Consider the following 25,250-nt stretch of genomic DNA (forward strand, 5'->3'; position numbering starts at 1 on the left):
AACTCTATGTAAAGGATTTATTCTCTCTTCTGTTCTCCCAGCTAAGCAGGCAATTTCAAACTGACTCTACCTAGTCCCTCCTGGGCCAAGAAGATATGGCTTCAAGCCCTCATCACTCCCAAAGATGGCTAAAATCTTCACCCTTTTTGAGGCTGTGTGGACTGTAAGTGACCTGGGTCACTTTCAGGCAGAAGATTATCTGATTGGAGGCTGAATGGAACCTTAAAGTACAGAGGATGTCATTCCAAACTGGACAAATGTGGAGAACAGATCTAGTGATTTTAATAAGAACAAGATAAAGCTCACCCAACCTCTGTGCAGCTTCCTGATGCTGGAATGTGTAGTCAAGGATCTCGCTTTGGCTGGTTGATGGGAGTGAGTAGTGTGTATGATTCCTTCTCTTTCCTCTTCTCCAGCTGCATTTCTTCTCCTAAAGATAAGGAAATTTACTCTTTAATTACCCAGATTTTTCTATATTCTGCACCTCACTCCCCTCCCCCCCAATAATAGTGTACTGGCAGAAGGGAAAATATCCTTAGTTATGAGCAAAAAAATTTTGTGAGCCTTGGTTCACATTATCTGAGAGGAAAGTAGACAAAAATTAATACTTAGAGATGCACATGCCATGCTCAAGTAAATGTCAATCAATCTTTAGGTATATTGGCCTGTTGCATAGTTGTCTCAAATCATAATAAACACATGTGCAAAGACCATGAATGATTAGCAGGTAGCATTTTGAGGGTATCATAGTTTTATCAGTCACTGTAAACTTGGTTGATTCTTATATAGCATTTATTATAAATAATGTAAACAATTATTAAATATTATTGGTGATAAAGCTATGAAATAAAATTATTGCTTTTCCTATGGAAGATATTTACTTTGAAACTGAAAACTATTTTATTTTTCCTTTTGCTTTTTGTTTTATTTATTTATTTATTTTCTTTTACAGAAAAAGAGAGAGATGGGGGGTTGGGCAGAGGGAGAGGGAGAGATCAAATCTTAAACCTTCATGATCTGAGCCTAAATCAAGTGGCTTAAGTGACCAAGCCACCCAGGCACCCCCATTTTGTTTTATTTTCAATTATTGGCATTTGCAACTACTTTTCTTTTTCTCCAATTTTATCAAGTTATAATTAACAAAATGATGATATACGTTAAAGGTATAATGTGATGATTTGATATGTGTATACATTGCAAAAGATTCCTGCAAAAAGTTAATACGTCCATCACCTCATATAGTTATTTTTTTTTTCTTGTATTGGTGAGAATGCCCAAGATTTATTCTCTTAGCCAATTCAAATTATACAATATAATATTATCAACTGTCGTCAGTATTATAGTCATCATGCTATACGGTAGATCCTCCAGATTGATTCACCTTAAAACTCCAAGTTTGTACTCCTTTACCAATCTTTCCTCATTTTCCCCACACACACCCCCATCTGGCACTAGCAACCACTATTTCACTGTTTCTATGAATTCCACTTTGGGGGCTATTTTTGTTTGTTTCTTTGTTTTTTTGTTTTTAAGATTTCACTTATAAGTGATACCAGGCAGTGTTTGTCTTTCTCTGCCTGTCTTATTTCACTTAACATAATGCCCTCCAGGTTTATCCATTTTACAGAAAATGGCAGGAATTTCTTCCTTTTTAAGGCTGAATAAGAGTATGCATATATTTTATTATTATTATATTTCTGTTTGCATCTATATATATCACATTTTCTTCATCCATTCATCCACCAGTGGATACTTATCTATGTCTTTGCTATTGTAAATAATGATGCAGTGAATATTGAAATATAGACAGCTCTTCAAGATACCTATTGTTTGGGCGCCTGGGTGGCTCAGTGGGTTAAGCCGCTGCCTTCGGCTCAGGTCATGATCTCAGGGTCCTGGGATCGAGTCCCACATCGGGCTCTCTGCTCAGCAGGGAGCCTGCTTCCCCCTCTCTCTCTCTGCCTGCCTCTCTCTCCGTCTACTTATGATCTCTCTCTGTCAAATAAATAAATAAAATCTTAAAAAAAAAAGATATCTATTGTTTAATGTGCCTTTGTTGTTTCAAATTTTTATTTAAATTCTAATTAGTTAACATATAGTGTAATATTAGTTTCAGGAGTAGAATTCCGTGATTCATCATACAACATACAACACCCAGTGCTTATCACAAGTGCCCTCTTTAACACAGATCACGCATTTAGCCCATCGCCACTCACCTCCCTTCCAGCAACCCTCAGTTTATTCTCTATTATTAAGTCAAGCAGCCACTTTGGAGAACAGTGTGGAGATTCCTCAAGAAATTAAAAATAGAGCTTCCCTATGACCCTGCAATTGCACTACTGGGTATTTACCCCAAAGATACAGAAGTAGTGAAAAGAAGGGCCATCTGGGGGCGCCTGGGTGGCTCAGTGGATTAAGCCGCTGCCTTCGGCTCAGGTCATGATCTCAGGGTCCTGGGATCGAGTCCCACATCGGGCTCTCTGCTCAGCAGGGAGCCTGCTTCCCTCTCTCTCTCTCTGCCTGCCTCTCCATCTACTTGTGATTTCTCTCTGTCAAATAAATAAATAAAATCTTTAAAAAAAAAAAAAAAAAAAAAAAAGAAGGGCCATCTGTACCCCAATGTTTATAGCAGCAATGGCCACGGCCGCCAAACTGTGGAAAGAACCAAGATGTCCTTCAGCGGACAAATGGATAAGGAAAATGTGGTTCATATACACTATGGAGTATTATGCCTCCGTCAGAAAGGACGAATACCCAACTTTTGTAGCAACATGGACGGGACTGGAAGAGATTCTGCTGAGTGAAATAAGTCAAGCAGAGAGAGTCAATTATCATATGGTTTCACTTATTTGTGGAGCATAACAAGTAGCATGGAGGACATGGGGAGTTAGGAGAAGGGAGTTGGGGGAAATTGGAAGGGGAGGTGAACCATGAGAGACTATGGACTCTGAAAAAACAATCTGAGGGGTTTGAAGTGGTGGGGGGTGGGAGGTTGGGGGAACCAGGTGGTGGGTATTAGAGAGGGCACAGATTGCATGGAGCACTGGGAGTGGTACAAAAACAATGAATACTGTTATGCTGAAAATTTGAAAAAAAAATTAAAATAAATAAATAAATAAACTACAAAAAAAGAGAGTCTTTCATGGTTTGCTTCCCTTTCTCTCTCTCTCTTTTTAAAATTCCCATATGTTCATCTGTTTTGTTTCTTAAGTTCCACATATGAATCAGATTGTATGGTATTTGACTTTCTCTGACTTATTTTGCTGAGCATAATTCCCTCTAGCTCCATCCATGTCATTTCAAATGGCAAGATTTCATTCTTTTCAATGGCTGAGTAATATTCCATTGTGTATCTATACCACATCTTCTTTATGTACTTATCAGTCAATGGACATTTGGGCTTTTTTCATAGTTTGTTTATTGTTGATATAAGATAATGATTTCATTTCCTTTGGGTATATACCCAGAACTTGGACTGCTGGATCATGCAGTTTTTCTTTCTTTAATTTCTTGAAAAACATATACACTTTAGTGGCTGCACCAGTTTACCTTTCCACCAACAGTGTACAGTGGTTCCCTTATTGCCACATCCTTGCCAGTACTTATCTCATCGTTTTCTATAATAGCTGCCCTAACACATGTGAAGTGATTTCTCCCTATGGTTTTTATTTGCTTTTCCCTCTTGATCAATGATTTTGAGCACATTTTTTGTGCATCTTTGGTCATCTGTATGTCTTCTTGGAAAAATGTATATCCAGGTCCTTTGCCCATTTTAAACTGAGTTATTTGGGTCGTTTTTGTTTGCTTTTGGTTTGTTTTGATTTGGTCTTTGCTATTTAGTTCAATGGGTTCCTTCTGTATTTTGGATATTAACCTCTTATAGGATGTGTGTTTTGCAAGAATTTCGTCTCATTCCACAGGTTGCCTTTCCTTTACTATACAGAGGCTTTTTAGTTTGATTTATTCTATTTGTTTGTTTTTGCTTTTGTTGTCAAATCCAAAACCTCATTGCCAAAACCAATATCAAGAGGCTTATCCCCTGTGTTTTCTTCTGAGAATTCTAAGTTTGGGGTCTTATATTCAAGTCTTTAATCCATTCTGAGTTAAATTTTGTGTATGGTGTAAGACAGGGTTCTAACCTGTTTCCTAGAAGTGGCTATCCAATTTTTCCAGCATCATTTATTGAAGAAGCTGTCCTTTCCCCCATCGTATATCCTTAGCTCTTTAACTGTAAATTAATATTAACCATACATGCGTGGGTTTATTTCTGGGCTGTCTATTCTGTTCCATTGATCCCTGTGTCTATTTTTAATGCCAATATCATACTTTTTTGATAACTACAGCTTTGTAATATAGTTAAAATCAGGAAGTGTGGTGCCTCTAGGTTTGTTCTTATTCCAGATTGCTTTAGTTATTCGGGATCTTTTGTGGTTACATACAAGTTTTAGGATTGTTTTTTCTATTTCCGTGAAAAGTGCCATTGAAATTTGGTTAGGAATTGCACTGAATCTGTAAATTACTGTAGGTAATATGGACATTTTTAACAATACCAATTCTTCCCTTTCATGAACATACTCTCACAGAAAATTCTTGCATGCCTACTGAGAAACTGCTTATTTGATTCTTGCGGTCCTGTGGGATTTGTGAGTGTGAAGCTGCATTGGCTACCAGAGCTAAATTGTTCTGCAACCCTTTCCTCTGATGGCAGCCGTAGAGTTGGGGCAGTAGTTAGTTATGTGGACAGACTCCTTCCAGGAAGAAGTTGGTGAGTTGGTTTAATCGCTGGAGTGAGCCAAGGGAGAAGGTGGGAGAAGTGCCCACCTGCTCTTTCAGGATAGTAGGACGATCTCATCAAGCAACGAGATACAGGCTGATTAGAGGTCAAACTCTCATGCAGCAGCTAGGAAAGTATGGGTCAAACCTCTTCCAGGGAAAAACTGGGAGGCAATTAATTTGCCTCTTTCCTGACAGGTAGCAGAGAAGAAGACCAAGAACTGAGCTCTGGATTTATAGGACTATGTCAAGCCCAGATATAAGGGAGCAGTCCAAATAAAAAAGAAATGGCCAGTGAAGTAGGGTGAAAATTAGAAAAGTGTGATATCCAACAAAAGCTTAAGGATAAAGAAATGATCAACCATGTCATACTCTCTCCAGAGTTTGAGGAAAATGAGGTCTCAGATTCGGCCATTGGTTTTGATAAGATGAGTGTCATTGTTGACATTGACAATGATGGTTTCAGTGGAGTCATGTGGCTATCAGCCTGACTGAAACATAGAAGAGAGAAGTGGGAGTAGGGCTGAGGAAGTAGGAGAAGAATAGTAAGTAAAAACAATTTTTTTGTGTGTGGTTGTTGTTATAAAGGGGAAAGGATAAATGAGGCTGTAGCTGGAAGAGGTCTTGGGCCAACAGCCAAGGTCACTTTCAAAGATGGTGGTGACATTTATATTTTGATGGAAATAATCCAAAGGAAAAGCAAATCTGTTGATGTCAGAGAAAGGAGCTAAATAAAGAAGAAATTCTTGAATAGGCCAGTTGACATGGGATCCAACATGCAAGTTGAAGAATTGGCTTTAGACTGGAGCCAGAATAGTTCAGTCACTGAAAAGAGAAAATAAAGGTTAAGGACAGTGGCATGTGGGCTGGTAGTTCCTGAGTTGGAAAGATGAGGTAGTTCTCCAGAAGGGATTCACACTTGGTTTAGTGGCCTGCCATCATAGTCTTGAAATTCTTAATAACTTTGGAACAAGGAGCCCCATATTCTGGTTTTTCACAAGGCTGCACAAATTATTTATCTATCCCTACTGGGAGCTCTTGAAACTTTGTCACCAATGTTCTAGAATTTCATAAAGTATCTTGATATGGGTCTTTTTCAACCATTATGTTGGGTCACAATTGTGATCAGAATAGCAATAAATGTCCTCCAGGTCTAAGAAACTTCCTTAAATTGCTTCATTGACAACTTCCTCTTTTCCTTTTTCTCTTTCTGCAATTTTTATAATGTGAATATTAAACTTCTTGTACAAATCTTCTGGCTTTCTTCTTACTTTTCTCCCATTTTTCATGTCTTTGTAGTTTTTGTTTTAATTTTTAGCAACTTCCTCAACTTTGTTTTCCAATCCAAATTCGGTTGAGTTTTTTTTTCTCTTCTATCATGTTTTTAATTTATTTTTAGTTCTCACATTCATGTTTCTGTGGCTACCTGTTCTTATTTCATAGATTTTGGGATATCCTCTGTCTCTCTCTCTCTCTCTCTTTTTTTTTTTTTTTGGCTTTTTAAGTTTTTATTTTAATCCCAGTGTAGTTAACATACAGTGTTACATTAGTTTCTGGTGTATAATATGGTGATTCCGCACTTCCACACATCACTTGGTGCTCATCATGACAAGTGCAACCCTTAATCCTCATCCTCTGTTTAGCCCATCCCCCACACCACCCCACCCCAGCCATCAGTTTATTCTCTACAATTAAGAGTCTGTTCCTTCATTTATCTCATGTGATATCCTCTCTTATCTCTGTAAGTTTAACTACAGTTTGTTTTTCTTCTGCTATTAGTATTTTCTACATCCTCTGAATTACGTTTGTTTTTCTCATCCCCCATGTAAGAGATTCCTCTCCAATGCATAGTGATTCTTTGATTTTTCATACGTGTTTTAAAATAAGACAGAAGATATTACTTGGAATTTTTTATAGGATTTGTGGGACTTATTGACTATGGCTTTTGCTGCAGTGTGATCATAGGTCCAGATATTTTGCTGGTCTTTACTCTTAGGTCTACTGATTTCCTCAAAGAGGAATATCTTAGTTTCCCATTTAGGTATAGAAGTTTGGCAGCCAGTGCTCTGGAGATCATTGGACAAAGCGGGGGGCAGTGGGATCTCACTAATTAGAGTACTGACTTTCATTTGTTTTCCCTACTTTCAGTACGGTGTCTCATCCTTGCTTTTTCCTGAGTCCAGAGATTTTCTGGTTCAACAATTCTACAAAGTCTTCAGTCTCCTGCTATCTGAAGGGAAAGGTGGTCATCTGAATACATAGAGAAGAAGAGAGACCTGAAGAGGTAAGTGTCCTTTCAATTTCATTTAATCTTGCAGTTAGAGCTACCACCTTTCACACCCACCTTTGAAGTTAGCAGTTTCTCTGATTTATAATAAAGCCTAAATTCTGTGCCATGCATGTGTTAACTTGATTTTTTGAATTTTTTTAAAAAATGTATTTGACAGACAGAGATCACAAGTAGGCAGAGAGGCAGGCAGAGAGGGGGCGGGAAGCAGGCTCCCTGCTGAGCAGAGAGCCTGATGCGGGGCTCGAGTCCCAGGCATGACCTGAGCCGAAAGCAAAGGCTTTAACCCACTGAGCCACCCAGGTGCCCCTTAACTTGGTTTTTTCATTGACCTTCACATTGGTTCACTGGGGCTGCCATAAAAAGTATCAAAAACTAGGTGGCTTGAAACTACTGGAATGTATTGTCTCAAGAATAAAGCCAGAAGTCTAAAATCAATACATCAGTAGGGCCAGCTTCTCTACAAAGACGGTAGGGAAAGAACTGTTCTCTCCTAGCTTCTGGTAGCCTCAGGCATTTTTGGCTTGCAGATGTATCATTCCATTTCTTCACACGGCGCGCTCCCTGTATGTTCTCCCAACTCTTTTCCTTTGTATGTGCCTGCCTCTGTGTCCAAATTTCCCCTTTTTCTAAAGACACGAGTCATGTTGGATTAGGGTCTATACTAATGACCTCATATGCCTTAATTTGGTTAAATCTGCAAAGACCCTATTTCCAAATAAGATCACAGTCCGAGGTGATAGAGGTTTGCACTTCAGTAGGTCTTCTGCAAAGCACAATTCGACCTATAATGGCTTTTCTCCCTGTGTCTCTTAGGTTTCTGCTTTCTCTAGTTAAATGTTACACCTTTTCTGTTCACTTTCCAGATCTCAGAATTTTGTTACATATTTCTTCAGAGATGTTACTTACTTTCCAGTTCTCTTTGTCCTTGTAAGTTTATGTTTTTGTTATTTTTTTATTATTTTGATGGGGAATATAGATAAGTGTGTGCTCAAGGTTACATATAACAAGAATATCCAGAATAATCTTCTGGAAACTTAAATCATATTACATCATTACCCATATTACATCACTATCCAAAGACTTCCCATTACATGTATAACAAAATCCTAAACCCTTATCCCAGTCCACAAAGATTAGCGCCAGCCTAACCCTCCAAAAACATCACCTACCACTCTCCCCTCAAATGCCTCACTCCAGCCAGACTGTCTCCTTGCTATTTTTCAAAATTTCCAAGCAGGTCTCTATCTACCTCTGGCCCTTTAGATCTTCTCATTCCTCTTCCTTCAGATACTTAACAAGGTTTGCTCCCTCACAATACAAAAGTCTCCTCCTGAGAAATAAACTCTCCAGGACAACTGTCTGACTTTGATTTACCCCCAAACAGATTCAGGGACCAGGACTGGGTATAAAATGTTTATTTGGAAGGTGATCTCTGAAGCCGGAGTGAGAAAACTAGAAAGTAAGACCAGAAAGAAAGGAAAGATAATGAAGGATGTGGATGGGTAGGTTCAGAGCCTGTCTCACTGGAAAGTCCTTGAGAGACTGAATGAAAAACACTTCAGAATTGTCATCTCTGTCCCTCATTGAATGAAGATTGTTTCTGGGGACATGAATGCCTGGATGGCTCTCGTATGCACTCACAGCAAGTACTTAAGGAAGCAACACACAATGGGCTCCAAATAAACACTTATCAGATGAATAAATGGGATGTGTAGAATTTCCAAAGACACTGGATATGATAATAAAAAAGAAATATGAAAATATTTTTAAGGTTTCTTAATAATAAAAAAACTCAAGATATAGAATAGTGTTAGAATATGCTTCTTTTTTTCTTTTTTTTAAATGGATATGTATAATATTATTTGGAGTACTAATCTTCTAAAACAAAAGGACCTCAAAATACAGTGGCTTAAATAACATATTAACTTTATCTATCTGTAAGAAAGCTTACAGATCAATCTGTAAGATATAAGCAGTCTGGGAGTGACAGGGTAGCCCTCCTTGCCATGAACTCAAGATAATTGTTCTACTCTCTCCATCCTCCAGCTATAGGAAGAGGGGGAAAAAAGCTAAAGGGAAGTAGTCCCTTTTCTTTTAAAGGGCATACCTAGAAAAAGCATAGGTCATATCTTACGTACATCCCATTGGCCAGAGTGTAGTTACATAGACAAACCCAGTCCCAAGATTGGCTGGAAATGTAGTTGTTACCTAGGCCTACCCTGCTGTACTTGGGAGTCTATTATTAAGGGAAAGAGGTATTGGTGAACTACTGGCAGGGTCCCTCCCATAGATTATTTATCTTCTGTATGAAAGGGGATCCTAGAAGGTAATTTAGGGTCTAGTGTAGTTGCTTGGTAAGCCATTTCGCATGACTTGGAATAATTGCCATACATGTATATCACTATAGCAGTATTAAAATAAACGCATCATCCAGGTTCAGAAATTATCAACTTTTTGTGCTGATGTTTCATCTGTAATTTATGTTTTTCTTCTGGGTTATTTAAAACAAATTCCAGATATAATATTAATTTTCTTTTCCTTTACATCCTTTCTATAAGTCCAAATACTACTAAAAGTCCTCAAAAAAATAATAGGTGCCTTAGGCTAAGATGAAAATTTTGAGCATGAAAATGCAAGAGAGAAAACTTTCCTGGTAAATTGGAGAGTCACCAAAAGACCCATGGTTTTCATTGTTAAGTACTTTACACTGAAAAAAATACTTTTTATTTCATTTTTACTAGTAAATGCTGTTTTGTAATAATTTTCTCACTTGGGCCTAACAAGTGTCACTTACTTACAAATCTTTCACATTTAAAGCTTTGTCATCCTCTCAGTGACCAATTTGCAATTGACTCACAGTTAAACAAGAATTTTCTGAAAATGCAATTTTCCCTTTTGAATTTTCTCATTTGAAAGTATAATGCTCATTATGTTATGATATTAAGTAAAGGAAATTCAGAATGGAAATTTTGTGTGTCCTGTGAGTATAAGTGTATTTTTTTAAAAATAGATATATAGAAGAAATGTGTGTATAAACTAGAAGACAAAATAGTGATATGATAACATTTCTTGAATTGAGTCAGAATTTTTCTCCCATTGAAGTTTCCATAGATTCTATAATGTAGCTATAGTACTTCCATAGAGAAATATTATTTCTTAAAAAGAAAAGAACTATAGATTCTAAGGACTTTCTTGATGTAATTCCCCAGTCTCTGTTTTTCACTTCATCTAATGTCTCGCTAAATTACAAATTATTTCTAATGTTTACCCAGTTATGCAATGTATACTGAGAGCTCCAGGTGGCTTTTTACAACAAAGTTAAGGCAATCTTATTTCTATTAAACACACTCCATGAAAAATTTCAAAAGATAAATGATGCAAATATATTTTGACACGAAGACCAAACACTTTAGAATACTTAAATCTCTTATTTGCACTCGAGGGTATGTGGAAAGGCTCTGTACAACTATTCATGTGGTGAGAAAATTCTGTTGAGTATACAAAGGAGACAGAACAGGGAGTTAGGGATCCTGAGTCCCGATCTCTGATCTGCTCCAATTTGCTCTGCAGTTTGATGAGTTTTCTAACCCATTTGGGCCTCAGTCCTCATCTGTAAAGCCTAAAGCTTATCAGCCTCTCCCACATTAGAGTGCTAGCAGGCAAACAAAGTTAGAGAACATTATCGTTATTTTGACATTATTGGTTGGGAATCACAATCCAAAGGCAGCTGAAAAGATAATTGGGGAAAGTGTCTGATTAGCAGCCATCCTCAACAGGCCTAACTGAATTCTACAAGCTTAATGTAAATCAAAGTTGTGAGAGAAAAAACAGCAAGTTTAGTGATGAAGGCATAAGAAGGAGAAAGTTGGAAAATACCACAGAGTACTCGAAAGAAAAACATGGAATTTTTCAAAAACATTAGCTTTAATTAACCAAAAATGTGTATATTAGTTATTTATAAATTGTGTTTGCTCAGAATGTCTCCCCTTCAGTAGACTGATTTCCCTGATGTGGCTTAGACTGGTATGCTCTGCTGTCTTTGTCCATCAGTGCACACACATGGGTGCTAGCCTGTCCGCAAGGCTCTTTGGCCTGTTTCAAGTGCTCAGATCACGTTTGTGGAAGAAAATTGAACTAATTATACACGTCTTTGTAGTGTAGCATGTAGGCTTGTACAAAGAAAGCTACCCAGTTCCAACAAAAGCTTAGGGTCCAGGAGAATTGCTGCCACTTCTTAAGGACTATTATTTGAATGTCTAATACATTTTAAATGGTACATAAATTAAAAGGCAAGAAATTTACAAGTAACATAACTCACATAAAAGAAAAAGAAATACCACTGCACTAAAAAAAATCTTTCTCTTGGGTTTCTAGGAATCAAAAAACTCTCAAGGCAAGCAAAACCCATACACTTAAAATATAAAAATATCTTATTTCCCTAATCATTAGGCACTTTAGAAAGAACCTAAAAGTAAAGATATCACATCTCTAAAAAGAGTGTTTTGCACTGCTATTGTACACCATTGAGCAATTCGAATTATGTTGTCAGCCAGCGAATATTTAAACCACCTCTGGCATTCTTGGTGTTTATCCAAATATTTGCTTTTTCACATAAAGTTCACTCCATGGCCGTGATAGCTTTTAAACATTAAGTTCCTCTACCTTTGGACTTCAGGGCATGAGTAGATGATAGTCATTTGTACAGTATTTTATATGAGAGGAAAAATATTCCATAGTGGTTGAAAATGTAAAATTACAATAAAAAAACTAGCATTTACTGAGCAGTCACCATGGCCCAAGCACTGACGTTTTACAGATATTATTTCATTCAAGCCCTCACAGCAAATAAGGACATACGGCTGGGAGAACGGAGGTAACTTACCCAAGGCCATGGCCCTAGTTAGTCAGCGGGTCAGGATTCAGACCCAGATCTGACTTAAGCACCTGGTTCATAGCGCTCACCGTGCTGTTAGTGCAGGAGCACTTAATTAAATTTCACCCAAACCTAGTGTTACAAGAATGCCAGGTATGCAGGGAAAGATTTGGATGGCATAACCTTTCCGGGCCTTCTCTATGTCACTATTATTTCCCCTGTGTCTAGAACTAGAACAAAGGAAGAAACGGGAAGACAGGAGGGAGGTGGGGACAGAGGATGGGAAGAGAATAAAGGGGGTTGTGGTGGGGGGCGGGGTGGATTCTGTATTTTCCTCCCCTGGAAAAGAAAAGTGAAATTCCAAAAATACATCATTTGGATCATATTCGTTGGCTCTTATGGGATTTCTCTCCGATCCAAACCCATTCTTCTGTTCCCCGTTTTGTAAAGCTGGGACCATGACTCTGAAATTTCATTTCCCCTTTGCAAGCGAATTCCTGTCTGTCAGAAGGGGCTGCAGAAGGAGTTTAAAAGGCAGGAAGAGGACATAAAAGAATACATAGAACACATAGAAGAAAGGGACAACACGGATGAAGAAGAAACTGGTGGAATAGAAAACAAAATGAAACAGAAATTCAATAAACACACAAAACATGGTTCTTTGAAAATATAAATAAGATTTTCCAACCTCTGACACAACCAGTCAAGAAAAAAGAGAGGAAAATACACACGCAGAGCAAACAGAAATGAAATGATGATAATAATCATAGGGGCTTCTGCCTCCAGGCACGATGCACAGGTGAGTTAACTCTTATAAATCATCAAAATTCCAACACCAGGGGAAAATGGACTAGAAATAAAGGGAAAATGTGAGATCATCCAAACATGGGATAGGAAACTTCAAACATATACAAAGTAGAAGAATAGTATAATGAATCTGGGACCCACACGTCTAAGGAGAGGGCACCACCGTGGCTGCTCCCACTTCTGCAGCAGCGCAGTAAGGCTGGTCCTGGAAATAAGCAAAGATGGTCTCCCATCCAAGTACAAAGCAGGCCCGACTCTGCTTAGCTTCTGAGATCAGATATGATCTGGCACTTTCAGGGTGGTATGGGCATAGACATAAAATAAGACAAAACCAGAGAAAGAGACAAACCATAAGAGACTCTTAATCATAGGAAACAAACGGAGGGTTGCTGGAGGGGTGGGTGGAAGGATGAGGGAACTGGGTGATGGGCGTTACGGAGGGCACGTGACGGAATGAGCACTGGACATCATATAAGACTGATGAATCACAGACCTGTACCTCTGAAACCAATAATACATGGTATGTTAATTAATTGAATTTAATTTTTTTAAAAACGGGGGAAAAAGAAAAAGTGGAAACTGGAATCAACTGTTGTTGTCCGTGAAAATGGCTATAGTGAAACTGACGTGAACAGTCAGCCTAACAGGAAGGAGCAAACAAAAATTGGAAAGTATCAAAAATGTGTTATTCACAGTAATAGTGAAAGCATGTGACATTTGTGTACAATAATGTACAACGTTTCTGAAGGCAGTGTGGCAATATGTCTCAAGAACCATAAGAATGTTCATACCATTTGACATAGTAATCCAGACTTTGTATTTTATCCAAAGACAGATTCAGAAATGTTCCCCAAAATTTATTCACAGTGAGTGGTTTATGAGAGTATTAAAATTTAGCTGCATGCACAAACATGTCCAGTGAAGATAGAGTACTCCCTTTTACCCTAGTTCCCTGATTACTTGCATAAGTAGGTTCCACCTACGTAGAATGTCTTTAGCCCAGCTCCTAATTAAGCAATTCTAAAAACACTAAAAATTTCCCCAGTAAAATTAGTCAAATAAAATAAGATCACAGTGGTATTCCAAGTGAAAGATCACAAAAATAGTGCCAGAGATTTGTATTGTATAAATTGCTGATCTCCATTTCAAGCAACTAGTAAAGCATAATTAAGAACTAAGAGGAACCATTCCTTCTACTTGGTTTTTATGGTTTTATTGAGATCAATTCACATGCTATATGAATATGCCATTTCAACTACGCTTTATTACGCATTTTCATCCTTTTAACAATCATCTTTTCACTGCTGCTCTATATGCATACTTAAAACAAATATTAGATAATGACACTTCTAGGTAGAAGTTATAAATTTCCCAGGCTCCCTCCCCACTGGTCACCATAGACTAGCTGCATCTCCCCATTGGAAGTTCAGCTCTAAAAATAAATAAATAAAATAAGAAAGTTCAGCTCTGGTAAGACAGCACCCCCCTCCCATAGCTCACTTTTTTGGGTCCCAGTGTGTGCTCCCTTCTTTAACTTCTTGAGGCCTTAGAGGAGTATTGTCCCCACTACCATGTTGCTAACCAGGGAAGAGTATGTTTTCTAAACTCTGCCCACACCCTTACAGCAGTCCTCCTCTCCAACTGCCTACTTTGAGGCGCCTTCTGATTCTTCCTGGCAAGAATCCTGACTATTCAAGGGTCTTGGCTCATAATCTTGCACAATATCTTGAAAAGGGGATAGATTTTATGGTTGACATTAGGGTCCTCTAATGGGTTTGGGGAGGTTTTTTTATTCAAAAGATATAATAATGACTATGAATAGTCTATTCTGAGGCAGCATTAATTAGCAGAAAAGTGTTAAGAGAATCACTGTGACCAAAGGTTAATGCATTTGGGTGTTATTAACATGAGCTATTAGAAACTATAACTGTAATTAGAAAATACTGGGAAAAAACCTGTAAGTTATAATCCAGGGAAAAAAAATCATTATTATAAGTATACCATCATAATAATGATGCAATTTAATTTTGAAATTTTAAAGAACAATAAAATATTAAAGATCACTAAGCAATAAGCTTCTCTATTATGCTATCCATTTTTAAATCTTATAATCTCAGTGTTTAGAACAACACCTTGTACGTAGGAACTGAGAAAGCATGTATTGAATGAACTAATCAGGAAGAACACTGAAAACAAAGTAGAAAATGCCATATTACACTTGCATATTGAATTTTGCTCATTATCTAACAATAAAAACATAACAGACCTAAAAATAAATCCAGAAAGTAGTACATGCTTATGAATAAATAAATAAAAATTATTGGTATGTGAATAAAATTAAATTATTGGACCTGTAGCAGCACAACAGGTACCATTTATTAGGTATCTGTACTCTGTTAGGTACGTTAGGTATGTTAACTTCATCCTCACATTCCTGTTCACTTGAGGTGGTCAATGAAGTGACCTAGGAGGAAGTGATACCTTTGTTGAGGTAGGAGCAGGAATCATCCATGAAGGTGAAAAAGCAAAAACAGGTTTGGGTAGAATAATAACAAAATCCCAGAGACAGGAGAGCAGAAACTTAAGACATTTCAGTAATGAAGAAAGAGTAAAGATTGGAAACAATGTGGAATTTTATCCCAAATACTATGAGGAACCATTCCTTCTACCTAGAAGTGTCATTATCTAATATTTGTTTTAAGTATGCATATAGAGCAGCAGTGAAAAGATGATTGTTAAAAGGATGAAAATGCGTAATAAAGGTAACTAATAAGTATATTATAAAGCACTGTCCAGACACTAGGTCTCATATTACTTAACCTGCCACCATACTAAGTGACCCTCTGCGCTACTTTATTAGTCTACTTTCTCAAGCCCACCTATGGCTTTATGTTGGTTGACTGTTCAATCAGGCAGACTTCCAAACGCACTCAGGCCAACCGCGTCTTTGGAAGTTGTGTGTCCTTTGTCTAATGCACTGCTTTACAGAACTCGATGGGACAAGAGTGCCACCTCGTGTTGCATCATTGACCGTTCACAACCCCCAACATGCTTTCTTTTCACTTGAGCTACTTGTGGATGAGGCTATTGAAGTGTCTTGTAACTTGTAAAAGAAAATTGTTAACAAATGTCCTCACAAGTACAACAGAGCCCAGGACCTTTTCAATACAGTGATGACGCTAATGCTTGAATTTAGTAGATTAGTTGCTACATGCCAGCAAATGCTTAGCCTTTGTGCTTTAAACTCCTGCTATTGTTTTCTACGAATATATGGGTCTTTAAAAACTTGTGTTTAAAAATACAATGGGAATTATAATGTAGGAACTGAGGTAGGTTGAGTAAAATCCTGCCCTGCTCTCTTTCGTAAAGGCCCATATTCAATAATAAGTTCTGAAAAGGGATTCCAAGAGATTGTTTGAAAGTACATTCCTTGATGTCTGCAAAAGAGGCTGCAAGCCCTTGCAGGCAGACCAACTATTTAAACTATTTTAAAAAAATTATTGGAGAAAGAGTTTCCTTAAATTCCTGGAGAAGGAATGCATGGATTCAATTTGCCTCCTCCTCCCCACACTTCTCCACAGGCCATTTTACTTTATTTTTCTCCTATTCTAGCTTCATTTTTTTTCTCATATTTATTAAAAATGAGTTCCCCAAACCTGGGAGTTTATTGCCATTTCTTAATCAAAAGATAAGCCAATATATTGCTGCTGTACATGCATGATGAACATGTAATGCAAATTAACATCTGTCCAAGAAAATAAAAACTATCTTTACTGAGTACTTTCCATATATTAATTCATTTAATCTTCACAGAAGTCCATGAATGTATTACTGTTCTCATTTTCATGTGAAAAATTGAAGAGAGGTTTATGCAAGTTCACACATCTAGGATATACTACAGTCAGTTCAAATCCAGGTTCCTCTGACTCTATATACCTATGCTCATAACCATTATGATTTATTGACTCTAACCATAAATGCCCAAATCATAAGCATAAACAACCCTTTAAGTACAAAAGATAATCAAATTATGTGTAAATGTCAACACTTCCAAAAATTTGGAAGCTAGATGATCATTCAAAACTTACTGCAAAACTACAGTAATCAGGATAATGTGGTACTGGCATAAAGATAGACATATAAATTAACATAACATATTAACATAATAGAATTGAGAATTCAGAAATAAACCCACATATGGTTAACACATTTTAGACAAGAGTCCTGTGACCACTCAGTGGGGTCTGCTAAATAGCCACATGCAAAATATTAAGATAGAACCCTTACCTCACACTGTACACAAAAATTGACTCAAAATGTTCAAAGACCTTGATGGAAGAGTAAAAATTGTTAAACTTTTAGGAGAAAACTTAGGCATAAATCTTCGTGATCATGTATTAGGCAATGATTGCTTAGATACGACACCAAAATTGTCACAAAGGACCACATATTGCAGATTACCTTTATAAGAGTTGCCAGGAATTGATAAATTGATAGAAACAGAGAGCACATTAATAGCTGTCTAGGTCTGGGGAAGATGAAGAGATCGAGGGGTGACAGCTAAAGGGATACAGATTTTTTTTCAAGATAATGAAAATGTTCTAACATTGACTGCAATAATGGATCCATAACTGTGAATATACTAAAGGCCATTGAAAAGCGTAGTTGAAATGGCATATTCATATAGCATGTGAATTGATCTCAATAAAACCATAAAAACCAAGTCAGTTGTATATGATCGTCATTAAGGAATATCTTGCCTTGAACACAGAAGCAGAAAATCACTAGTTCTGAGAGAATGTCATAAGTTAAACACGAATGTAAAATATTGCAAGTCTCTCAGTTTCATGTAGCTGCCATACGGAAGCGTATTAAAGACATTATTGGGGGGCGCCTAGGTGGCTCGGTTGGGCAGCTGCCTTCGGCTCAGGTCATGATCTCAGAGTGCTGGGATCAAGCCCCGCATGGGGCTCTCTGCTTGGTGGGGAGCCTGCTTCCCCTCCCCCTCTAACTGCCTCTCTGTCTGCCTGTGCTCCCTCTCTCTCTTGTCAAATAAATAATTTTTTTTAAAAAAAAGACATTATTGGTTCCCAAAATAGAGTTAATGAGCACACAAAGGAAAGGTACACAAGGTAGTGAAACTGCTGGAAAACATTACCTTGGTGGTATTGAAGATACAAGTTCATGCAGATAAGTCATTGCCGTAGACATAAGACTTTGCTTTCAGGTTCCCTTTGCTATGGAAGTAAAGAGGAAAATGAGTCAACATTTTTGTGCCACAAATGAAGCATTGGTAAGCTTGGAGAGTTTTCGGCTTCTTTAATCAACTTTAAAATTACAACAAATAGAGAATCAAGAAATCACATTACTTCAGGAGAACTCCTGCTCTTGAATTAATATTTGGAAACTCCTGCTCTTGAATTAATATTTGGAAATGATGAATTGCTAAGGAACACTGTAATTTAGGGTAGATGAGTAATGCCTTAATGATGAGGAATTGTTTTTAAAAAAATATTCATTTTTACTTGGAAGAACCATTCAAGGATTCAAGGTAGAAATTACAAGGACTATTCTGAGTAGATATATAGAATATTTATATATAATAACATATACAGTAATATAGTATCTATATTAGAATTCAATGTAAACTCCTTACTTATGTAATTTTTAAATTACATAATTTTTAAATTATTAAATTAAAAGAATATATATATGTGTATACACACACACACACACATATATATATATGTATATATGTATATACATATATATATATACATATATATGTATATATATGTCTATATACATATATATCTTTTAATGAAGATAGGAGATCCTGAAGGGAAGAGAAGGACTGGGGGAAATGAGATTGAAGGGTGATGGCTGAGGATGCATATATGTACTAAGACATAAATATATGCATATATTTATTACCTTTTTTCATTTATATTAAATTTTAATTGGAAGTTATTTTAAGTATGAACTGACATTCAATTATTGATGAGTTTATAAACTATCTCTTGATAGTTAATGCTATAAGAACAAAAATCTCAGTCTCTCAGGGGCTTACAACAAAGACATTTTACATGTCATTTGGGGGTTGACTGTGTGCTCCTCATTCTCTCTCCTTCAATATCCAGGGAGAGATGCAGTCTTTATGTGGAGCTTTGTCATTGTTGTGGAAGAGGGAAAAGGGAGACAGCAGAACCTAGGATGGCTCTTAGAGCTTCTGATCAGCAAAGGCATGCATAACTTCCATTTTTGTCCCATTGACCAACTCATGTTGCCTAGTGATGCTTGGTATCACCGAGCTGAATGTAATCTTTCCACAGGAAGGGTACTACTGGTCACATGGTTGAGCTTGACATCACAGGATGGTGAGTTTTCAACTTTTCATAGGAAGAAGCAGCCAGTATGTAAAAACAATAATCTACCATCATCAAGAATCACAGAATCTGCAGGAAACCCTAGCGATCATCAGTTTCATCTCATTCAATCTCATCTGTGCTTGAGAAGTCAGAGGCCCAGAAAGGGAAAAGTGATTTCCTAAGTTCTGTAACTAACTCAGGGCCAAATCTCTGATTATCTCTCCCTCTAGAAAGATTCACCTTTTGTTTACATGAACAACCTATAAACAAAAAAGGAATGGTTGGCTAAACTGACTATGAACCTAAACAATAAAAAAAAGATGCCAAGAATAACTACTTTCAACAAGCAAAGTCAAAGTTATGCTACTACTGATGAGTATCATTTATCTCCAACAGGGTACCTAAATAGAAGAAGAGTATTATTTCTTTTTATTTTTAGAAACACTATAAATCGGGTCTTGATTTGTTGTTTTAATGATAGATCTTAAAACATTGTGGAGTTAATGTTAATAATGCAGATTCAACTTAGAAGTGCATCGTGTCATACCATGTTGTGAATAGCACAAAAAAAAATGGATAAATATTTTTTCAGCATTTGTAAATTACTATCTGATTCAGTAAAGAAGTCACACTATTGAAAAACAAGTGAATTCTGACATTGGTCTTTAGGTTTTTTTCTGTCTTACTTGTTAAGGTATATGAACGTATCAACTGACATCATGTTGTAACCACACCTGTTCATTAATGGCAACCAGAGAGCAGCTATGGTTGTAAGAGTTTGGTAAAAGTAAATGAAAGGGGGCACCTGGGTGGCTCAGTGGGTTGGGCCACTGCCTTCGGCTCAGGTCATGATCTCAGGGTCCTGGGATCGAGTCCCGCATCGGGCTCTCTGCTCAGCAGGGAGCCTGCTTCCCTCTCTCTCTCTCTCTCTGCCTGCCTCTCTGCCTACTTGCGATCTCTGTCAAATAAATAAATAAATAAATAAAAATTTAAAAAAAAAAAAAAAGTAAATGAAAGAATTCTGAGAATCAGAATATGGCTATATGAAATACACAGTAAAGAATAGTATTTTATTATTATTTATAAATTATGTACTATACATCCTTCATGTCAATAACTTTACAATAAACATATATATATATATATATATCCTTTTTTCAGAGAGCTTGTTGTTAAACATTTACCAGCAAACACTAGGAATATAGAAAGCTTCTGATATTTATCAAGTACTTTTTCTGTTCATACATTTAAGTAATTGTAAAGTGGTAAAGATCTGTTTCTAATTGTTGTGTCAAATACAAAAATGTAGTTTTCTTAAGGAGAAAATCCAGCAGAAGAAACAAGTGGCATAAATATAACTATAATGCAAATCAGTATGAGCAGCAAAAGAGAGCAACAAAAGTTGTAATGAAGCAATGTTCTAATGCACTTTTATCAGAAACTTCAAATCTAGCCTGGCAAAGACTGAGTGTAAGAAGAGGCCCACTGATGATTAGACAAAAAAGGAGCAAGAGGCATGGTAGGGAGATGATATTCAAATAGGCACACCTGTGGTAAGACAGATGGTAGAACCCACTAATCCAGAAGGGAGTAGGTAGTTGGCATCCTCCAACGTTCTGGAACTGGGCTCTAGCTTGAACAGTTTCTTCGAAAGAGCAGGCTTGAGGGGTGAGAGGAGATAAAAAAAAAAAAGAGAGAGAGAGAGAGAGAATGATCAATTTGTCAGGCCTCCCATTTCAAGTTACACTGAAAAAGAAGCCTGGAGCTTCTTTTCAGAGCTTTCAGTTTTATTTGCTTCATGAGATTTCAAGGGTCTCACAGACTCTCCCCTTAACAGAGTCTCACCTACGGATACTTTTAAAACCCACAAATGAAGAATAGGATTTAAATACAAACCATTTTGAATTTCAACCATGAAATTCAAATTAGTCTCAGAATGAATATACCCAGACAGCAAATAAGCATCAATGACTGGTGGTCAGATTTTTCCTGGCTTTGATGGGATGAATAGAGAAAGAGAAGAAAGCGGGAAGAATCTGAAGAAGGGAAAAGATGGCAAAAAGAAAAATCTAGGAAGAAAAAACTCTGAGACTTCACATTTTGACCTCAAAAAAAAATTGAGCACTGGTTGTTGTACCTTAGTGATGAATCACTAAATTCTACACCAGAAACCAATATTGCACTGTATGTTAACTAGCCAGAGTTTAAATAAAAATATGAGTGAACTAAAAAAAATTGTGGACTAGGTTATTTTATCACATAATCACAATGATATTATGCTATAGGTTTCATAAAGATTTTTTGGTTTTTATCATTTTTAAGCTGAGAAGGCCCCATGGGCATTTAACTGAGGTATTAAGATGAGTAGATTGGTTTTATTTCCTTGATTTCCACATCAGAACAAGGTATCTATCATTCTATTTTATAATGTGTATAATGTGATACACAGCAATAAGAGGCCATAATATGTAGAGTTTAGTGCCTTTAAAGGATTAACTTACATAAACAACAGAATTTGTTAACTTCTTAAAATGTATAATAAAAATGGCTTTGAAAGTTTAAAGGACAAAGAAGTCAGGTACTAAATATTAAAACACATAGGTTGTACCCAGAGTGCATCTAAATGGAAGGTTAAAACATTAACTGCATTCATGGCCAGTAGGGGAAAGGGAGGAAGGGGAATTAAATTTGTTGAATAAGTATTTAAATTAGAAAGAAAGAGAGAGAAAACACAACAAACTAGCTCCAGGAAGGAAATAATAAAGCTATACTCCAAAACTGAAGAAATGGCAAAGAAACAAAAAGAATATCTAAAAGAATATTTTCTTTTCTAAAGAAAATATAAAAGCTAGTTGTGAAAAAGCTAATAAAATAATTTTCAGCAATCAAGGAGAAAAAGATAAAAGAAAATCACAAAAACTGTATTAGGAAAAGTGAAAAGGAAATCCTTGAAATCATAAAGAAAGAACATGCCAATGCTTGTTATATACTTTATATTTCAATAGATAGTGTTCATGATTCTAAAGTTAAAATACTCCAAGTACAAACAGTAGAAAATTTTTCCCCCACCATACCTTCCAACTACCTTGTATCTTTCCCAAAAGCATATTAACATTTGTCATTTATTCCTGAACACTTCCAAGGACATTTCACTCATTTCCAAATTAATATAACTATGACTCCTCTTTTCTCATACATAAAATAAATTAAACTGGTGGGTTTACACTTTTTTTTAAGATTTTGTTTATTTGATAGGAAGAGAGGGAGAGCACTGAGGGACAGTGAGAGGGAGAAGCCGACTCCTCGCTGAGCAGAGAGCCCAACATGGGACTCGATCCCAGGACCCTGAGATTATAACCTGAGGTGAAGGCAGATGTTTAACCGACTGAACCACCTAGGTACCCTAAACTGGTGGGTTTAAAAGATTCTTCAGGACAAAATTTACAAGTGTATTTCATAAAACCTTACAGAAACAGATCATTCCTATCCTCTCCAACTAGTTTTAGATCACAGAAACTAAGGGAGAGTTACACACGACACCAAGGCAAATTGGTTCATTTAGTACCTATTCTACCTCCTTAGAGCAGGCAGAAACCATAGAACACATTGCATTTCCAGAATCTCTCTTGCTTAAATTCCAGATATGATTCAGTCTCTGCTCTGCAACTTAACTTAAATAAAACTTCAATCTGGGAGTGAATCAAATGGGGAGGGAAGCAGGGTATAGGGCATCCCCTGTGCTGCAAGTGGACTGTGACAGGCTTGGGGCTGGTTCCTGAGCCAGTAGCTAGCAGTGCCCGAACTGTGGATGACTTCATGATTAGCAGAAGTAATGTGATTTTGGAGTTGGCAAGAGAGAAGTCTCTAGAGCCCAGCTGGCAGGTAATTTCAAGTCAGTAGCTTCCTGATCATGGAAAGGATGGCAGCTTCTTAGTTTTTCTTTCCTTTCTCTTTTTCTTTTTCTTCTTCTTCTTCTTTTTTTTTTTTTTTTTAGATTCTTAAATAATGTTTTTATTTTTTCAAATGCTAAAAAAATCTAATTGAGTATACATTTCTTATATTTATTCATTATAATCTCTCAAACTTTTTTATTTTATTTTATTTATTATTTGACAGAGATCACAAGTAGGCAGAGAGGCAGGCAAAGAGAGAGGAAGGGAAGCAGGCTCCCTGCTGAGCAGAGAGCCCAATGCGGGGATCATGACCTGAGCCTAAGGCAGAGGCTTTAACACACTGAGCCACCCAGGCACCCCATAATCTCTCAAACTCTTGATTGCATCTTTAGCATGATCTATCATAATGACCCAGTTCTGCAATAGAGATTTGGGTGTAATTCCTGGAAATTCAGATAAAAGTCTCTTTCCACCACAGTGATGTATCTCTAAGTAAGCCATTTAACATCCTACAGGATAAATCCCTTTTGTACAATAGAGAATCTGTTGCTTTAAACTGAACTCTAACTACTATATTATCCAATTTACCTAAAAGCTAGAGAACGATATGAGAATGGAATACTGTATGAGAATGCCATTTATAAATACAGGTGCAAAATCCTAAATAAAAAATTAACAAATCACATTCAGCAGTGAATAGATAGACATAGAGGTGGCCAAGTGGAGTTTATTCCAAGAACTCCAAAATGACTCAACCTCAGAAAACCAACTGATGTGATTCACCACATTAATAGATAAAAGGAATAACTTATGATTATTTCAATTAATGAAAGAATGCATTAGAAAAAGTCAATACACTTTCATGATTTTTTAAAGTAGCAAACCAAAAATAGAAGAAAATGTACTTAACTAAAAGTCATTGTGGGGGATGCCTGGGTGGCTCAGTCATTAAGCATCTGCCTTTCTGCCTTGGTCTCAGGTCATGATCCCAGGGTCCTGGGATCAAGCCCCACATCAGGCTCTCTTCTTGGGGAAGCCTGCTTCTCCCTTTCCCTCTGCTTGCGTTCCCTCTCTCGCTGTGACTCTCTCTGTCAAATAAATAAATAAAATCTTTAAAAAAAAAAAAGAAAGAAAATATATTTTTTAAAAGTCACTTTTTTTAAAAAAACCTTCCATAAATATCATACTTAGTGACAAAAAACTAGAAATATTATTTTTAGAGTTATAATACACAGATGTCAACTAAAGCCCCAGCTCTTTAACAATGTGCTGGAACTCTCAGACAATGAAATTTAAAAGGAAAAAATATACTGAAAACAAGATGCAAAAAAAAAAAAAAAAAAAGTGTAAGTAGAGCATTGAGTATAATTTTGTGAACCACCACTTAAAAACATTGCATTGGGGGAATACACATAAAAACCACAATGAGATACCACCTCACACCAGTCAGAATGGCTAAAATTAACAAGTCAGGAAACAACAGATGCTGGCGAGGAGTCAGAGAAAGGGGAATCCTTCTACATTGTTGGTGGGAATGCAAACTGGTGCAACCACTCTGGAAAACAGTATGGAGGTTCCTCAAAATGTTGGAAATACAGTTACCTTAGGACCCAGCAATTGCACTACAGAGTATTTACACAAAGATAAAAAGGTAGTGATCCAAAGGGGCATGTGCTCCCCAATGTTTATAGCAGCAATGTCCACAATAGCCAAACTATGGAAAGAGCCTAAATACCCATCGACTAATGAATGGATAAAGAAGGTGTATGTGTGTGTGTGTGTGTGTGTGTGCGCGTGTGTGTGTGCATGCATGCACACACACATGCGCACACACACACACAAACACAGGAATATTATGTACCAATCAAAAATAAAATCTTACCATTTGCAATGACATGGATGGAACTAGAGGGTATTATGCAAAGCAAAATAAGTCAATCAGAGGAAGACAATTACTATGTGATCTCACTGATATGTGGAATTTGAGAAATAAGACAGAGGATCATAGGGCAAGAGAGGAAAAAAATGAAACAATACAAAACCAGAAAGGAAGACAAATTTTAGGAGAGTCTCAATCTCAGGAAATAAATTGAGGGTTTGTGGAGTGGAGGGGATTGTAGGGACAAGGTAATTGGATGATGGACTCTGGGGAGGTTATATGCTATAATGAGCACTGGCTGTTGTATAAGACTGATGAATCACAGACCTATACCTCTGAGACGAATAATACATTATATGTTAATTAA

At 36.9% G+C, this 25,250-nt stretch overlaps 1 long non-coding RNA gene across 1 annotated transcript; it reads right to left on the bottom strand.

Annotated features, from left to right (window-relative positions):
- Positions 1 to 312: 312 nt before the first annotated feature.
- On the bottom strand, positions 313 to 20,753 carry LOC131818978 (uncharacterized). Its single transcript, XR_009348996.1, has 3 exons — positions 20,660 to 20,753; positions 17,902 to 17,980; positions 313 to 430 (listed from the first exon to the last, which is right to left on the bottom strand). It is a non-coding gene; the product is annotated as an uncharacterized LOC131818978 (long non-coding RNA).
- Between the last annotated feature and the right edge of the window lie 4,497 nt (positions 20,754 to 25,250).

This window comes from Mustela lutreola, chromosome 1 (assembly GCF_030435805.1).
Source record: "Mustela lutreola isolate mMusLut2 chromosome 1, mMusLut2.pri, whole genome shotgun sequence".
Classification (NCBI taxonomy): domain Eukaryota; kingdom Metazoa; phylum Chordata; class Mammalia; order Carnivora; family Mustelidae; genus Mustela; species Mustela lutreola.